At 36.7% G+C, this 15731-nt stretch overlaps 1 protein-coding gene across 9 annotated transcripts in view; it reads left to right on the top strand.

The window, feature by feature from the left end:
• LOC132151655 (forkhead box protein P1-B-like) overlaps positions 1-15731 on the top strand; it is a 158910-nt gene that overhangs the window by 15265 nt on the left and 127914 nt on the right. For 3 of the 9 annotated variants that reach the window (XM_059559934.1, XM_059559933.1, XM_059559929.1), the window contains one exon: positions 3490-3529. The exons of 4 other annotated variants lie outside the window; for them this stretch is intronic. The gene's annotated coding sequence lies outside the window, so the exon portion shown is untranslated. Of the gene's footprint in view, positions 1-3489; positions 3530-15431; positions 15664-15731 lie in introns of those variants that run through there. 2 more of the 9 variants (XM_059559926.1, XM_059559932.1) reach the window with 1 other exon arrangement.

Raw genomic sequence — 15731 nt, forward strand, 5'->3', positions numbered from 1 at the left:
TGCTATTATTCACAGTGATATATTTCCAAAGAAAACCTCTGACCCCGTAGGCATAATGGTTTGGTGGATGTATGTAAATCTAATATTTAGCTGGAATTTAGAAGTAAAGTGGAGACTATGATTATCTGTACCTGGAAATTGCAGTTTCAGGGAGAGGGCACTGTGATGGAGTGGCAGAGCAGTTTGTCTTTAAAGTCAACCATTTTTATTTCTCTTTGGTTCTTTTGAAACATTGAGAGACTAGAATATCAAAAATGTAGGCTTTTTTGTCTTGGGACAGTAAGCATCCACCCATGTACTGTGCAGCCCTAAAGCAATGATGCAAATAGTGATACTTTGTAAATATCAGAGTGATTTTAATGTGCTGTGTGTTTCGCCATTAACTTTCCATAAGGATGTATGATTGATTTTTACAATGTTTGTCTCGTAGCTTTTGATTATGAGAGCAATAAGACTAAGATGGTTCAGCAAGTCTGTGCTTCATTTATCTATTATATTGAATCAGATCGAATGTCAATGATTTGTTAATGCTCTCTAGGAGACAGTTGTGAAAAACATCACTCTTTTAAGCAGTTTTTGAGCAAATACATATATATTGAGATTAAATATTTAAAACCTGCTGGTTTTAAAGGGTGTACTGTTACTCAACAAGCAATATATATATATATATATATATATATATATATATATATATATATATATATATTTTTTTTTTACACCATTGGCAATTTGCCTTGTTTTAAGCATAAAGCATTTTTATTTTAACTGAAAAACAAAATCAAAATACGTTTAAAAAAAAAAAAATAATAAAGTGTTGTATCGATACACGTATTGACTCTTGACACAGGTTATCACATGATCTTCATTATTATCACTCCATCAGAGTTAAGGTAATCTGCTAGATGTAGCCACCTCTCCCAGCATATTACTTGAATGTTTAACCCTTTTTTTCCTTCTTCAAGGACATATGGTCTAAGTGCTTGCAGATCTTCGTGGAAAAGTCCCTGAGCTCTCCTGAAGCAGCAGATCCCTTTTCAGCACCAGCTGTTCTTCCAGATAAACTCTGCGGCGCGCACGCAGATTCGCTTAATATGATTCTGCAGGGTCGGGCTCAGGAGAATAGACGCAAAACAAGCTTGCCAGGAGAAAGAGAGTGCTGAATTTTTCATCAGCAGGCCCTCATACTTTTTTTGTAGGCGGCCGGCTCATTCATGAGCAGATGTTCAGTGCAGGTCCAAGCTGTAGTTAGCGTGAACTCTGTTGCCCTCTCAGCCGTTGGCTGCAAGGACGTTGGCAGCAACCCCGGCATCTGAGAATTCATTCCCGGCAAAAGCACAGAGTGCCGCTTTGCCCAGACCCCTTTTTTTAGCCATGTTGCCCAGCCCAGGAGCCTGCCAGAAATGGAGGAGGGCTTTTTCTTTTGACAGGCCATCAGTCTTCGCTTTGACACTGATGAAAGACTCACCCTGGTCAACACAAGGGACTGGCCTCGAAAAATCCGGAAGACAATTTTGCTCAAGTTTATCTTTAATGTTTTATGACATCCTTTGTATGAAAATAAGCCACCTGGCACGAAAACCAAAACAGATCCTTTTGGGAAACAAAAGCAGCTTTTTTTGTGTGTCATTTGCGTGAAGGTACCCTTGAAACGGGGAATTGCTATACCAAATTAATGCAGGTGGTTTAGGGGAATGCATTGGTCAGGTTGGTCGCTACGCTAAAGCCCAGCTGCTGCTGTGGTTAGCCAGGTGGTTCGGTTAGCATGGTGACCTCAATACACCCCAAGAGACTCAAATAACAACCAATACAGATGAAGCATTATCGTGTTTCATTTACATAACACCATTATGTTGCAGTAGGTCCATGTAGCCTTTTCCCATGAAACGACTGAACGCCAAACCGGCATATGTTCTGCACGGAAAGTGTGAAATGTTATTCTTCTCTTTCATTGCGGTGCATGCAAAGCTGTAATTGAAGGATGATGAGGTTTTGTCTTTTTTTTTTTTTCAAGCACTTGTTTCTTCAGCACGTCTCTTACTTCACACTATCTAATTGGCCATTTTCAGGTTGGGTTTATGAGAGCAAAACTAATTAGTGTTTCTAAATTCAGAGAGCAAAAAAAGAGAAAGGAAAAAAAAGGAAAACATGGTTGAATGGATTGTTCTGGTTTCCTCTCTGGTGTCAGGCTCAGAACAATGAAATAAAGAGTCTAATCAGTTTCAAACTGCTGTTTTTTTTTTAGTCAACACTGAATGTCACTTTCTCTCCTGGCATTTTGTTTGGCACAATCACAGGCCATGGAGAAAAGCGAGCATTTGCTCTCTTTGCAAACTTTTCCTTTGTAATTTGTGGGAAGGTTTTGCAGAGAAAAAAACAATGCACGCGTTTCTAGGTGGGGTTGTTTCTTCTTTTAATTCTGAACGTCCTGGTGAAAGATTGGGGGAGGGTGGAGAGTTTACAGTAGCGTAGACTTTTCACCCGTTACCTTGATTCAGAAAGCTCCAACTGCAGCACGCCCTCAGGAAGGCCACCAAGCCACACACACACACACACACACACACACACACGCCGGCCCTCAGTGTGAAAGAAAGCCCTGTATGAGTTGGCACGTGCATCTTTTGCTGCGCCTGTAAGAAAGACAAGCCAAGCGGGCCATAGTTCTTCTAATCAGGATGTGTCTTTTCCACCTCTCTTAGGAAACACATTTTTGCCTCTCCCTCCTCTCAGCGGCAAAAAGGTGAAGGATGGATGAGAGGGAGAAAGTCGGTGAAGATGAGTGACAGGATTGGAGTCTCGGGGGGATTGGGCTAATCTGAGTTTAGTAACGCTCCCTCAACACCTCACCCTCCCTGCCTCCACTGGGTTTTCATTAATATTGAATAAAAAAGTTTATAGGTCAGTTTAACAATATGCTATAAAACTCAAAACTATTTTTATTTTTCCATCTCTCCGCCGGAGGGATTTGCCTGGGGAGGGCCAGTAATTAAGAAGCTGTGAATCCAGGGTTAGGGAGGAAGAGTGTTTAAATGCAATTAGAGCATCTGCTCGAATCGATTTGAACCCAATTACAGTTTTCTTAAATATGCTATTATTTGTTTAATAAAGGGAATTTTGCCCTTTTAAGATGGCAAAAACTTATCGCGAGATTATTTAAAGGCGGAGTAAAAATAAACTCAAAGGAAGTGGGTAATGAACAGTTGTTTCAAAGTGACCTCTCTCCGTGTGCCCTCCCTCATTACCTTGTTCTTCCTCTGAAAAGAAAACTCCATTTGATTTGTCTGGAGATAAAGCTATCACAATATTGGCTGGATAATTAGCACAAAATCCACATAAGTTTTTTGGGAACTGGATGTGGAGCACTAGTCTCTGATGATTCAAAGTTTCAGTAGATTTCCTCATTTCTCACTGATGTTTTTCCCTGTCTGTCCTTCTCTCCTTTCTATCTGCCTTCTCTTCCACCAATCTTTCTACCTGCTGTCTGTCCTGCAGGCAAGAGAGTGCAGTAGTCCAGCCCTGTGGATGCTGAACGGTACGTCTCACAGTTTTAACTATATGTGTGTGCTTAAAAAAGCATTTACACACTCTAGCCAGACTTTTGAATTAGTTTCTTTGTAATAGATAGCTAAATATTAAACCAAGTGGAATTTGCAAACAAATGATGCTAGACCATTTCTCAAAACTGCATTTTTAAGCCATTCTTATAATTACTTTTAACCACTTGGTCCCAAATTCATTTTTAGTGGATATATAAAGTCACCTCAAGTTACATTGTTTTTTATCCATTCACTTCAGTACATCCATATGCAAATTTCGGACACGTGTGGTAGTTTACTCTAGTTACTCCTTTTAGTCTGTAAACAGCAATTCTGTTGTTTATAATTCAAAGCCCAACAAACATTTTATGTAATTTCTTTTTTTTATTATTATTATTCAAATGACACTTGGTTAAATGTTTTATTTATTTACTTAAAGAAAATGCCATGTGGTTTGTTTGTTTATTTATTTATAACAAATTCCAGTTGGTTTAATATTTATTTATTTAATAATAAATTGTTTATTTATTTAAATACAGTAAATGCCGCTTGGTTTAATTATGAATTAATGTGTTTGCTTGTTTTAAATCATTAGCACTTGGTTAATTTATTTAATTTGTGTCTAATGCAATTTCGTGTCTTTATTTGTAAGTGTGAATTAATTGTCCAGCCACTTTCAAAACACATCTGTTGGAATTTGCTCACATTTTAGATGGCTTTCGGCATGCTAACAGCATGTTCATAAGGTCTGTTCTAGCTAATCTGAATTCTAATGCTTTACACAGTTTGACTAGTGTACCTCAATAATAATTTTTGACTCATGTCTCTTGTGGCCTTCACTTCCTGTGTGAATTGTAAACACTACAAACAAACCATGACACTGCCCACGTCACAGTGCCAGTCTGTGTTCGGATCCTGTTGTTTACAGTAAACATTCATATATATTCATGACCCATTCATGATACATATTCATGACCAGTCATAAAAAACAACCCTTTGCGGCACATGCCATGCCATAGTGCTAATTAGCATATTGATTCTCAAACAAACTGTGCTCAACAAACAGTAACCCACGTATATTTTGAGTGTTTCTAAATGTCTCAATTCTGTCATCAATGTTGGATGTGAATAATCATCTTTTTTTTTTTTTTTTTTGCATATAGTGTATTGCATTGTGAGTTTAATGGAGCTCCTACAAAGTCTGTATTCCTACCAGCCTGGCCAAGCAACGTTTTAGAGTAGTGCTTCTAACAGTTATGGCCGCTTGAAAAACTGTCTACGTTACAGATTGATAGTAAATGGAAAACATGAATGTAAATTCTGTCATTTGATAATGTAAATGGAGTGCCAAGCTATTTTCCCCCACCCCCATAAAGAAATCAGCCCTATTTACATAGTCAGTTGTGCTTATGAGACTTATGGAAATCAATCTCTTGTCATTTTCCAACTACACAATTTCACGTTAGTTCAGAGATCACAGATTTGAAAGTCAGTGACAGCTCCATGTTAGCAACATTAACATTAAACATAACAAACAAAACAACACACTCTTCTGACAAACTTTTAGATGAGTTTTAATGCATTAATCTTTCACATTGCATGCAAATGAACCCACAATATATGATTATTTCCTCTGAATATAGATTTTTTGCGGGGCTTTTTTTATGGAAATGTAGCACTTATGAAGGTCCAAACTTTTGGCGATCCGATTTGAAAAGCACTCCAAATATGTTTAAATGCAGTTTATTTAGTTATTCAGATTCATGGCCATAACAGAAAGCGAAGGCAGGTGGATTCAAGTCAATTAAAGTGTACTTTGCAGGGTCCGGTTTTAAAGTGGCCAGCAAGGCAGCTATGTCAAGAGTTATTGAAGAGGGTCTTCACTTAAACGTCTTGCCCATGGTTTACCACTTTCTTTAAAAGCACTTTTAAGACTCACAATTGCTACTTACATGTTGCAGATGGGTTATGTCTAATGAGAGGACTACATTTATGACTCCACATGAGGACATGAAAGCTCTCTTTGCTGTTGAATTTAACCTTTTCAATATTGTCTAATTATTTAGGTTAGAAGAGATCTTAAGACGCACCGTTACTTTAATACATTCCATTAGTCGACACCTTTCAGAGCTTTTCTACCTTCGTTTTTTAACATCTTGATTGCGATGCCTTGCACACTTGTGCAGAATATGACATTTAATAATTGAACTGTGCAGGACTGTTGACTGTAAGACATTTGAGTTGTGTTCACACCATGGCTAAATGTGGACCGAATCTTTTTAGTTTCCTTTCTTAGTGATATTTGTACTGTAAAATATTAAACGGATATCTGTTTTTTCCGAATGTGAACAGTCTTTTCAGAATTGCGACGTTTTATGTGACTTTAGGTTTGATGCCTGTTGCCTGACTAGTTTTTGAGTTTTGTGGATTTTGTCAATATATGTTGGTTTGAGGTCATCCATATACCAATTTACTAATAAAAGTAGACAGAGTAGACTTTTGAAAACTATTGGCCATTTTAAAAATGGATCGCTCCGTTATGTTCCGCCCCCAACTTTCTGTGTAAATAAGAAATACCTCAGCACAGGAAAGAATACTGTGCTCGGCAAGCTATTTCTTTAAAAGATCATGTGAACAACCAAGAAACTGAGCTGATATTTGGACTTGCACACTGTGGTTGGTGCTACCAACGTAATTTAGGTTTCACATATACAGAGTATTATTTTTCTCTGTTTTTGTTTTGGATTAAAAGTTTTGAGTAGGCAAGGCTGTTATTTGATAAAGAATAGAGTAAAAACATTTATATTATGAATCATTACATTTTAAAATAACAATTTAATTTAATATATTTAAAAGAGTAATTTATTCCTGTGATGGCAAAGTAACATTTTCAGCAGTTTTCAGTGTATCCTTTAGAAATAATTGTAATATGCTGAATTTCTGTTAGACACATTTCTTATTGTTATTATCTTTTATAGCATTATAAATGTCTTTACTGTCACTTTTGATCAGTTGAATGCAGCATTAGTAAAATGGTTCAGATTACTGATTCAAGCTGAAATCACTTTTTTCATAGTTAAAATATTGCATTTAATTGACAGCAATTAATAATTTTATAGAATTTTAGGCATGCCTCATCTTTAAGTAATTTAGAACTTTAAATCTCCAGATCCAGTTTTTCACACACACACACACACACACACACACACACACACACACACACACACACACACACACACACACATTGGCATTGTCATATTGTCCAGAATGGTGATCCCCATCTCTCCCTCTGCTTGGTGGTGTTATACGCCCCTGCTTCACACAGCTCTGCCAAAGCGACTCACCCCAGCCTGTTTGTGCCCTGTCTCTGTTTGTAAATACACAGACGGAGGACACGGGTGCCGCTCGGGGTCATGGCTGCCTCATGGACGCTCCAAACCCAATGTGACAAGCAACAGATGAGTCACAGCACCCTGAATCTAAAAAAGCCGACAGTTTCTCTCTCTGTCTCGCTCTCGCTCCCTTTGGGTCATGTGCAGATTAGTGATACCCTCGCTGGCATCCTATAGGCCTCTGCCGAACCCTGCCATATCATCCTGCCTCAGTGCCATTCCCCATTCCCTTTTTCTGTTTATCTTTTTCTTTTCTGGCCCAGTCATATTCAGAGCTGTGTTCTCTTTTAAAGATCTGGCTGCTTTTTTCTTTGCCAACTAAACATGAGGGATGTTTCTTTGTATCAGTTTATATAAATGGAGGTGGCTGTCTCTTTGAATATTTAAAAAAACTGATATTTTGTATTAATATTTTAATTATACAAAAATGTATAACAAATTTATATACGTATTAAATAAAAAATAGTATTTAAAAATACTGGAATATTTGTTAAGCTTTTTTTTTCTTAATTTGATACACATTTTTCTAATTTTCTTTCTTTCTTTCTTTCTTTCTTTCTTTCTTGTGGCACATTTGAAGGGCTGTATCTTTTCACTGCTTGTTCCTAAAAAATATGTTCATCATGTTCACACACTTATTCTTGACATTTTTGTAAGATATTCAGTCATTTTTTTTCTTTAGAGACAGATAGACAGCAGCGAGTCAGTATCTCCCTCTCAAAGTCAAAAGATCAAAGCATCTCTCATCTTGTCCTTCTCAAAATCTGAAAATCCAGCTTGCCTTTTTTCTCTACAGCTGCACAAAGTAACAAACGCTTGCCGGCGTTCTTGGCCTCAGGATTACGATCCTTCCAGCATAATCTGTCCATCTTTTTAAGCAAATAACGTGGCCTTGCATAACCAAGGAGAACAACGGCATATGTTGTTCTTATTGACCCGATGAGGGTGTTTATAGGCTAAGTTGGATGGGATGATAAGCCTGAAATCTATTTGCCAACTTTAACTGCTAGTTTGTCCCTGCAGTGTTGTCCCATGTGTGAGAATTCTTTCCCAGGTGCTCTTGTAAGCAACCTGTGCTTAGTTCATGTGTGTCTCCAGGCTGGTTTTCGACTGTAATCGCTCAGAGCTGTGCAGTTATGTTATATGTAAATGTATTATTATCAACACGTCCAATTTGGTTAAATGCTAGTGTGGGCGGCTGTTTTGATCCTTATACCCACAACACTTAATTCAGACTTTGGGCACTTATTGTGGTAGTTCGGTGACCCTGTGTTTCTAAAAAATGATGTTACAGTGATTGGAATGTGATTGTTTGGTATGTATCTGATTGATCTTTGGAAGGCAGGAAAAAATTGACAAATCGCTATCATGTAGTATGTGTACCTGTTTCATACTCGTATGGAAATTGCTGCCATATATCTAGATCTAAAGTGAAGCATTTAAATATTCAAATACAGATCCCAAAAAATTTGCAGGCATTACTATGCATAGAGTGTTATTTGTTGGTGTAGAGTGTGTTGGAACAAAGAGCGAACACTGACCGTCAGGAAGCAGAAACAGATACAGCCTTTTCTCCGAATTGTGGGAGAACATATGCATACTGGTACGTTTTTTTTAATGGAAAAATATTGGCTTGTGCTTTAAAGCATTGGAGAGTGGTTATAGAAGCATTTTTGTAAAAGTAGAATTTTGTTATTTAAAAAAATATTTTATATACTTTTTTTAACTTTGCTTCAGCTGCAATTGAATTTTTTAAGAAAAATTTCGTTCCAATTGTGTATAATTTGCTTTCTTCCTCAGAATATGAAAAATATTTTGCGGACGGTTTACATGCTATTTTCCATGCAGCTACAATGGTGTGTTTAAGAGTCAAAAATTTAACAAAAGCACCTTAAATGTCAGCATTTCAGTCATTATTCACTCAAAATCTTGACATCCTGTCTAGGTTTCCTTTGTGCGTCTCATGTGAGAAAGTAGCAATATCTGATTTATAAATGAATGATTCATTTAGATCTTTTGAATCTATTAATGATTTGTTCACACATCAATGTAATTTGTAGCTTTTAACCTAATGACTCAGTGGTTAAATGTTCAGTTTATCACACAAATAATAACTCATTGGGCATACTCTATGGACAACTTTTGTGATGCTTATTGTTTTTTGGGTTTTTTTTTTTAGAAGCTTGAAAGACATTGCAGTGTACTTGCATGGGCAACTCTGACCTGCACAGACTTCCGAATTGATCCTATCGTGTTCTATAGCAAAAAAGAATGTCATACCCATTTGCAATGACACAAAGGGTAACTAAATGAAGACAGAATTATCATTTTTGAGTGAACAAACCAGTTTGAGAGTTCTTATGTTCAGTCCACATCACTGCTGAGATGAAAATGGCCCTTAAAACATCATAATTTCTCTCCACATTTCAACACAAAAGACTCTATTGTGACCATGCTGTGCAGATGTTTATTTAAAGTCTCCTCTCTCACACAGTAACATACGTTTCACCCAAGGAAAACACACCACCCCCCTTCTCGCTGTGTATGTGAGAGTGTGTGTCCATGAGTGGGAGGGAAAGAGAGGGGGAGAAGGGAGAGAAAGAGTGGAATAAATTAAGAAACATCAAGTGGTGATTTAGTGGGAGAGATAGAAACAAGACAGAATGTGGTGGGGATGGGACCGATAGACAAGCAGGAGAAATAGAGGGGGTTAAGAGGCATGAGATGGAGAAAGAATGGAAAAAAATAGACCGCCTGAATGTTTGGCAGGGTTAAACACTGTTAAAGATTATCAGAAAAATCTTAGACATCTGTAGCGAATATCAGCTATAATTATATTTATATAATTAGGTAGAATTTGGTAGAAAAAAATCTGAAATCAATATTTGATATTTGAAATAAAATTTATTTATAATAAATTTATAAAAACAATATATATATATATCCCAACAGTAGCTGATTTCTTTCAAATTTCTCACCTTGACCCCTAGGGCCATGAGTCAAACAGTTTCATTCCAATCGACCTCCATTAACCAGGTCTGATAGGTGATCAAACTTCATTGGCCAATGGCGAGCATGTTTTTAGAGATACATAAATGTCCTTCTAGACACTTGTGGCACTTTGGACAAAGACAAAGCATACCAATTTCCATGTTGATCGGACAAAGGATTGCATAGTTATAGCCATTTTTAATAAAAAAAATTCCCTCTTATAGCGACACTAAGTGGCCAAGCTCTGCGTTTGTTTTTTTTGTTTTTTGTATGACCTCAGATTGAGCTCTTACATACTTAAGTATTCTGAGTTTGTCAAATATATCTCATAGCCTTTTTAGTAAATGTGGACCTGCTCCTTTCAAACGTTTTGGTGTCCTTTTGTGATTTTTCTTTATATATATAATTATTGATACTCACTCTCCAGAAAATCTTTCTGCACTGGTTTGGTTCTGATCGAGTGAAAAACCTAGAACTAGTTTGCAAAAGTAGGTTTTTAAAAAAAATTCTAAATTCCTGAAAATTTCACCATGGTGACGAGGGATGCGTTTTGTCTGTTGTGAGCCAAGGATTCCTACCATATAAGGTATTGAACCTGTAAATAACAGTTTACGATTTATGAGCAATTTTGTGCTTTTTATAGCTGTAGCACTCCCGTCATTGTGCCCCAGAATTGTAAATTTGATCTATTTGGGAGACTGCAATTCAAATTAGAGTTTTATTTATTCATGCAAACCATGATAATCCACAATAGAGGTGCAGTGTGTCACAGTGAGTTAACAAATCAATCGCTGTTTTTGTTTTGTAAACCTAATAAACCAATAACCAGGAAAGGCGTTGATCTGGATTGATTATTTAAAGCTGCTTTAAAAATCTCCCATCATCTCCAAAGATCATTGCTTTTGTTGAATAATTGATTTTTACTCGCATTTTGATTTGATTAATATCTGATCAAATTAATATTAACACTGCCTGAAATATTTATGATGAGTGATAAAACTATGAACTATCTTCAGGATGATAAATGGCAAGAAAATTCCAAATTAAGATAGAGCCATTAGTCTGTTTTTCATCTCAAGTTTAAGAAATAAATGAGGGAATAATTTTTCCTAATTGCGCAACATGTTGGACAGAATAAGGCCTAAATGAAGTAAGGAATCTGCAACTCAAGGGGAGATGAGTAATGATTTCATAAATGTGTGTTTTTAGCAGTTTATAGCAACTTGGTGTTACTAAGTTAGAGAGAAGTATGATGTGACCAAATGAAACTTTTGCAACTCGTTTACAGTTTTGAAAGGTATATGTTCAAATGTAAAAATTTCGTAACATTGGCTTCTTTATTTCCGTCATATGATTAATGTTTCTGACATGACTGCAGGCACAAATCATTTGGAAGTTTAATTTATACATAACGCAACAACGAGAGTTGCCGACTGATATGATCTTTACATATCAACATTGGATGACATCATGTCACCCATATGATACATAGTGGATTAGTGGAGATAAACAAAACTGTATTCACAGTAAAGAATAATTAAAGCAAGCAGTCAGCCTAAAGCAATGCACAATTAATGTCTGAGTTGTTCTGAGATCTAGCTCTTTTAGGCGTTGTGTGATATTGAATGTTCAGCCATTTGAAGGTTTTGCCTTGTTGTTAACATTTACTGTTTACTTACTATGTGCATCATAACCAAATTAGAATTCAGGGATTATAAATTATTATACACTGTCACTGTAAACTTTTATATGATCAGTTATTCTATACAACATGTGTTTTTCCATTATTTTAAATCGTCAAAATAATTTGACAAATATCAGCTTAATTTTAAGCCATGTGTACATTGTCTGTGTACAATGTAAATTCAACTTCCAGTTTCTGTGACTGTTTGAATGGGATTTATGCATTTATGGTGCGGCAGCTCTCTTGGATATTTTTGCATAACAATGTCTTGTCAGAATTAAATATTCATATTTATCTGAAAACAATCCATGGTTCGGACTGAAATGATAGTTGCTGTAATAAATATAGTCTCTTGTAAGGATAGTTCTGAATTTTAATGTCAGTTTATGAACATAATAAAGGCAACTTGCCATTCAATATCAGATAGCCAGGGAGAAGCAAATGATTTAAAATATTTGATATTTAATTATTTTCAAATGAACACAGAAGTGAGCAGAGAGAAGGGTGAGGAGTTTCCCCCGGTGGTCCTTTGGGGGCTTTGTTTCTGTGGCGTTGCTCATTAGCGTAGCGAGTTCATAGAACCGGCACGCACACACCGAGCAGGGGCCCTGAGCATGGCATCGATGTGCGCATGCTCGCTCTTTGAGGGAAGGCTGACCGAGAAGCTGTCCTGATTAAAATGACAATAGTCTAATTAACTCGACCTCTATGTCAGTGCACAAAACAGTTGCTTGGCCTGCCAATTTCTTTCTTTTTTCGCACTATTTCTATGTCTTCCCCATTCCAGAAGGAAGAGGTTTTTCTCCTCCTGTCACAGCGTGGTGCTCCAAACCGTTTCCAAGTTGTACTAATGACAATTATTTTCATAACCTAGTTAAATCCAGGTCCTTCTAGCTGCAAATCCTTGAGGGACTTATCTTAGGTCTAGTGCTGCAATCACCTTTAAGTAGCAGCTTGTTAGTAATTGAGAAAAATATATACTTCTAAATATATTAATAAAAAAGAAAAACCTTATAAAATGTTTGCATTTTATCTAAATCTCAAATTTGTGAAATTGCTCATTTTAGTCAGAACCAGGGCGACTTATTGGCTAACCTCCATCACCCTGTTATTCCCTGCAGATAATGGCGAATCTTTGAAGCTCTCAAACAGACACCATTCTGAAAGTTGTATTTTCCTCTTGCCCCCACAATCTGTTGCCATTATTTGATTGGTTAATCTCATCTGAGGGTGGAGAAAAAAAACAAGTGGAAAAAAAAGAGAGAGAAGAAAAGAACCGCTTAGATGAGTGGAGTGGAAAGTGCTTTCAGTTCTATTATCCTTCTTTTGGTGATTGCGGCCCATAGGGAGATAATTACGCTTTAGTCTTGAGTTAATGAAACGAAAACTTTCGTTCTTTTCTCTTGGCTGAAAAGGAACGGTTGATCTTTTGTGCCACTATCTGAAGACATCTCCCACCCTTGACAGGGGCACATTGAAGATGCGTTTTGTTTTAGGCTGAAAAAGCCCCCCCTCTCCCTGTACGCACACACTTGGGCTGTCAGTTGAGCAGCGATATGACACATCCTTCAGCATATTGAGTTGCCGGTTCCTCTCACTTCAGATGCTCTTCCCTGTAGTTCTGCTGCTAATAAAATACACCCCAAAAAACAAAGGAGAGAAATGCACTCAACATAACACATAGCCTTTACTCAGTAGCTTAAAGCAAAAACAACTTTTTGATGCAATACAATAATGCAATTTCGATTGAACAAAATAACTCAAATCTCATGAACAGCTTTTGTGAAATAAGCAAATTACAATTAGTGTAATTCGAAGAACTGTTCTTTCAAACTGGAGCTGTAGCCTATTAGTTAGTACATACTGTTTATATTTAGTCTTGTTGCTAATGAGGTCCCAATTGCGTTCCTGCATAATAATAATAATAACAATAATAATAATAATAATAATAATACAATTTAAACCCTATTAAATAATAATAAAACTTATAATTATCATTATTATTATTTTTTGTTGTTTTTAATCTAAGGTTCTGATGTAAATTGTAATGTAATATAACATAAATATTTAAAATATGTAAAATAAAATAATTTATTATTATTAATAATAATAATAACAACAGTAATGTGCTGTTGTTGTTGTTGGACTTGACAATTATAGCTTGAAGTCATCATCTCATGATAATGTTTGAAGGGCATTTTGTTTATTGGTGTTGGTGTTTATTGGTGTTAACAGTGTGAGAGAAAAGCAGGTTTGAATTCTGATCAAGTCCTGGTTATAATATTGGCCTCTCTCTCGCTGCTGTTGTATGTGAAAAAAATTATACATATATATATATATATTATCTTTAAATCATCTTGTGTTTGTGTTTGTGCACCGTCCCTGCAAGTCCACATCTGTTGTGTGAGGCTTTAGGACTGGGAATTCTGACCCCTCCTCTTCCTCCTCTCTCACATTTCATCATCTGTTCTGCAGCTCTCCACTTCTCACTCACTCGTTTTTTTGGCCTTTGCTGGATCCATCTGCTGTTATTATTTGCCTCTGATAATTGGCTTGAACAATGGAATGCTTGTGTGTCCCCCTCGCCTTTGAAACAAGACACCCTGTTTATTTTCTGGCGGTTCTGTCTGTGCTCCCTCTTTCTTTTCCTTTCTCACTCACCTCATCCGTCAGTCCTGTTCCCTTCCCCTTTTTCTCTCCCCATCTTTCTCCATCTCTCTCCCTGAAAGTTTCTCACTCTCTGCTCTTGTTTTTCTTTAAGTGAGTTGTTAAAGTCACGCATGTGAGCGTGTTTATGAATGAGTGTCAGGCTCAGGGATTCTTTGCAAGAATGAGTCGTGATTGCTCAGCTTACCATCGATCATGTGACATTACATCTCTCAACAACCTCTTCGAGGGAGAGAGAGAGAGAAAGGGAGAGTTGCAAAGGGAGAAAAGTATAGCACCACATTATTGAACTAGACTGTCCTTTTCACCAAGTTGTTTTCATTCCTAAGTTTTACAAATAAAATGAAGTATGTAATAAAAGTGGAAACATCAGATGCAAATCAGCCAGAACCAATGAATATGTTAATGAAACAAAATCATCATCATTATCATCATGGTAATCAATATTTTTATTGATTTTTATGTTTAATATTACTTTTGTTGATATTGTTTGAATTTAAATGTGTATCGTGCAAAGCATAAACCAAAACAGCCAAAACAAATTATTATTTTTTTTTTTTGTGTGAAAAACTAAACCTTGTAGAAGAAACTGTACAGTGTAATCAAGCCTAAATCATTTGTAAGAAAAAAAAATGGTTACACTTCAGATTAGTAAACATATATTCACTATTATTAAGAGTTTTACATGAACAAAATCTTAATTTGCTGCTTATTAATAGTTTGTAAGTTTGTTGTTAAGTATGGGGTAAGGTTAAGGGATCTAGAATGTGGTCGTGCAGAATAAAGCATTAATATGTGCTTTATGAGTACTAATAAACAGGTAGTACAAAAGCAGTATGCATGTTAATAACCAACTAGTTAGTGCTGAACTTTTTGTTAGAATGAGTTTTAGTTGATCTATTGAGTTATTAATTCTTAATCATATATATACATATTTTTTTTGCACTTACTCATTTGGGGATCATCAAACCAAACATTTGTAGTTTATCTCCAGTGTAGTCCATGTCTTCTCTGCTGTAGTTTGATTAAAGTATTCCAGGGTCAGAACGGGATAGGTATGCATTTCCCAGCAGGCAGTGGTGCAATCGGTGCCAGCCCTTCATTTGTTGAGTGTTTGTGTTTATGCAAACGGAGGCCCTCTTCCTGCGTATTCAGTCTTCGACTCAGGCTTTTGTTGTGTTTAGACCACATACCTCCAGCCCCCGAGACGAGAGTGCATGTGTGTGCGAGCCAGAGAGCGCGAACGGGGCAAGGCTGCTGCTTGCACACTGCTCGCACACCTCACTTACTACTTGATAAAGAGGCAGCTGCTAAAGAGAGGACTTTTGTTATAGCGCAGATCAAATTGTGGGACGCTGGAATTGTTTGGATTTGGCGCACTGGGTTATGTTAATGGGTAAGTGTTCACAGATTTTAAGCGATGCATCAATTCTCCCCCTTGCTCGCTGGGCTAAAAATACTGTC

The sequence above is a fragment of the Carassius carassius genome, chromosome 10 (assembly GCF_963082965.1).
Source record: "Carassius carassius chromosome 10, fCarCar2.1, whole genome shotgun sequence".
NCBI lineage: Eukaryota > Metazoa > Chordata > Actinopteri > Cypriniformes > Cyprinidae > Carassius > Carassius carassius.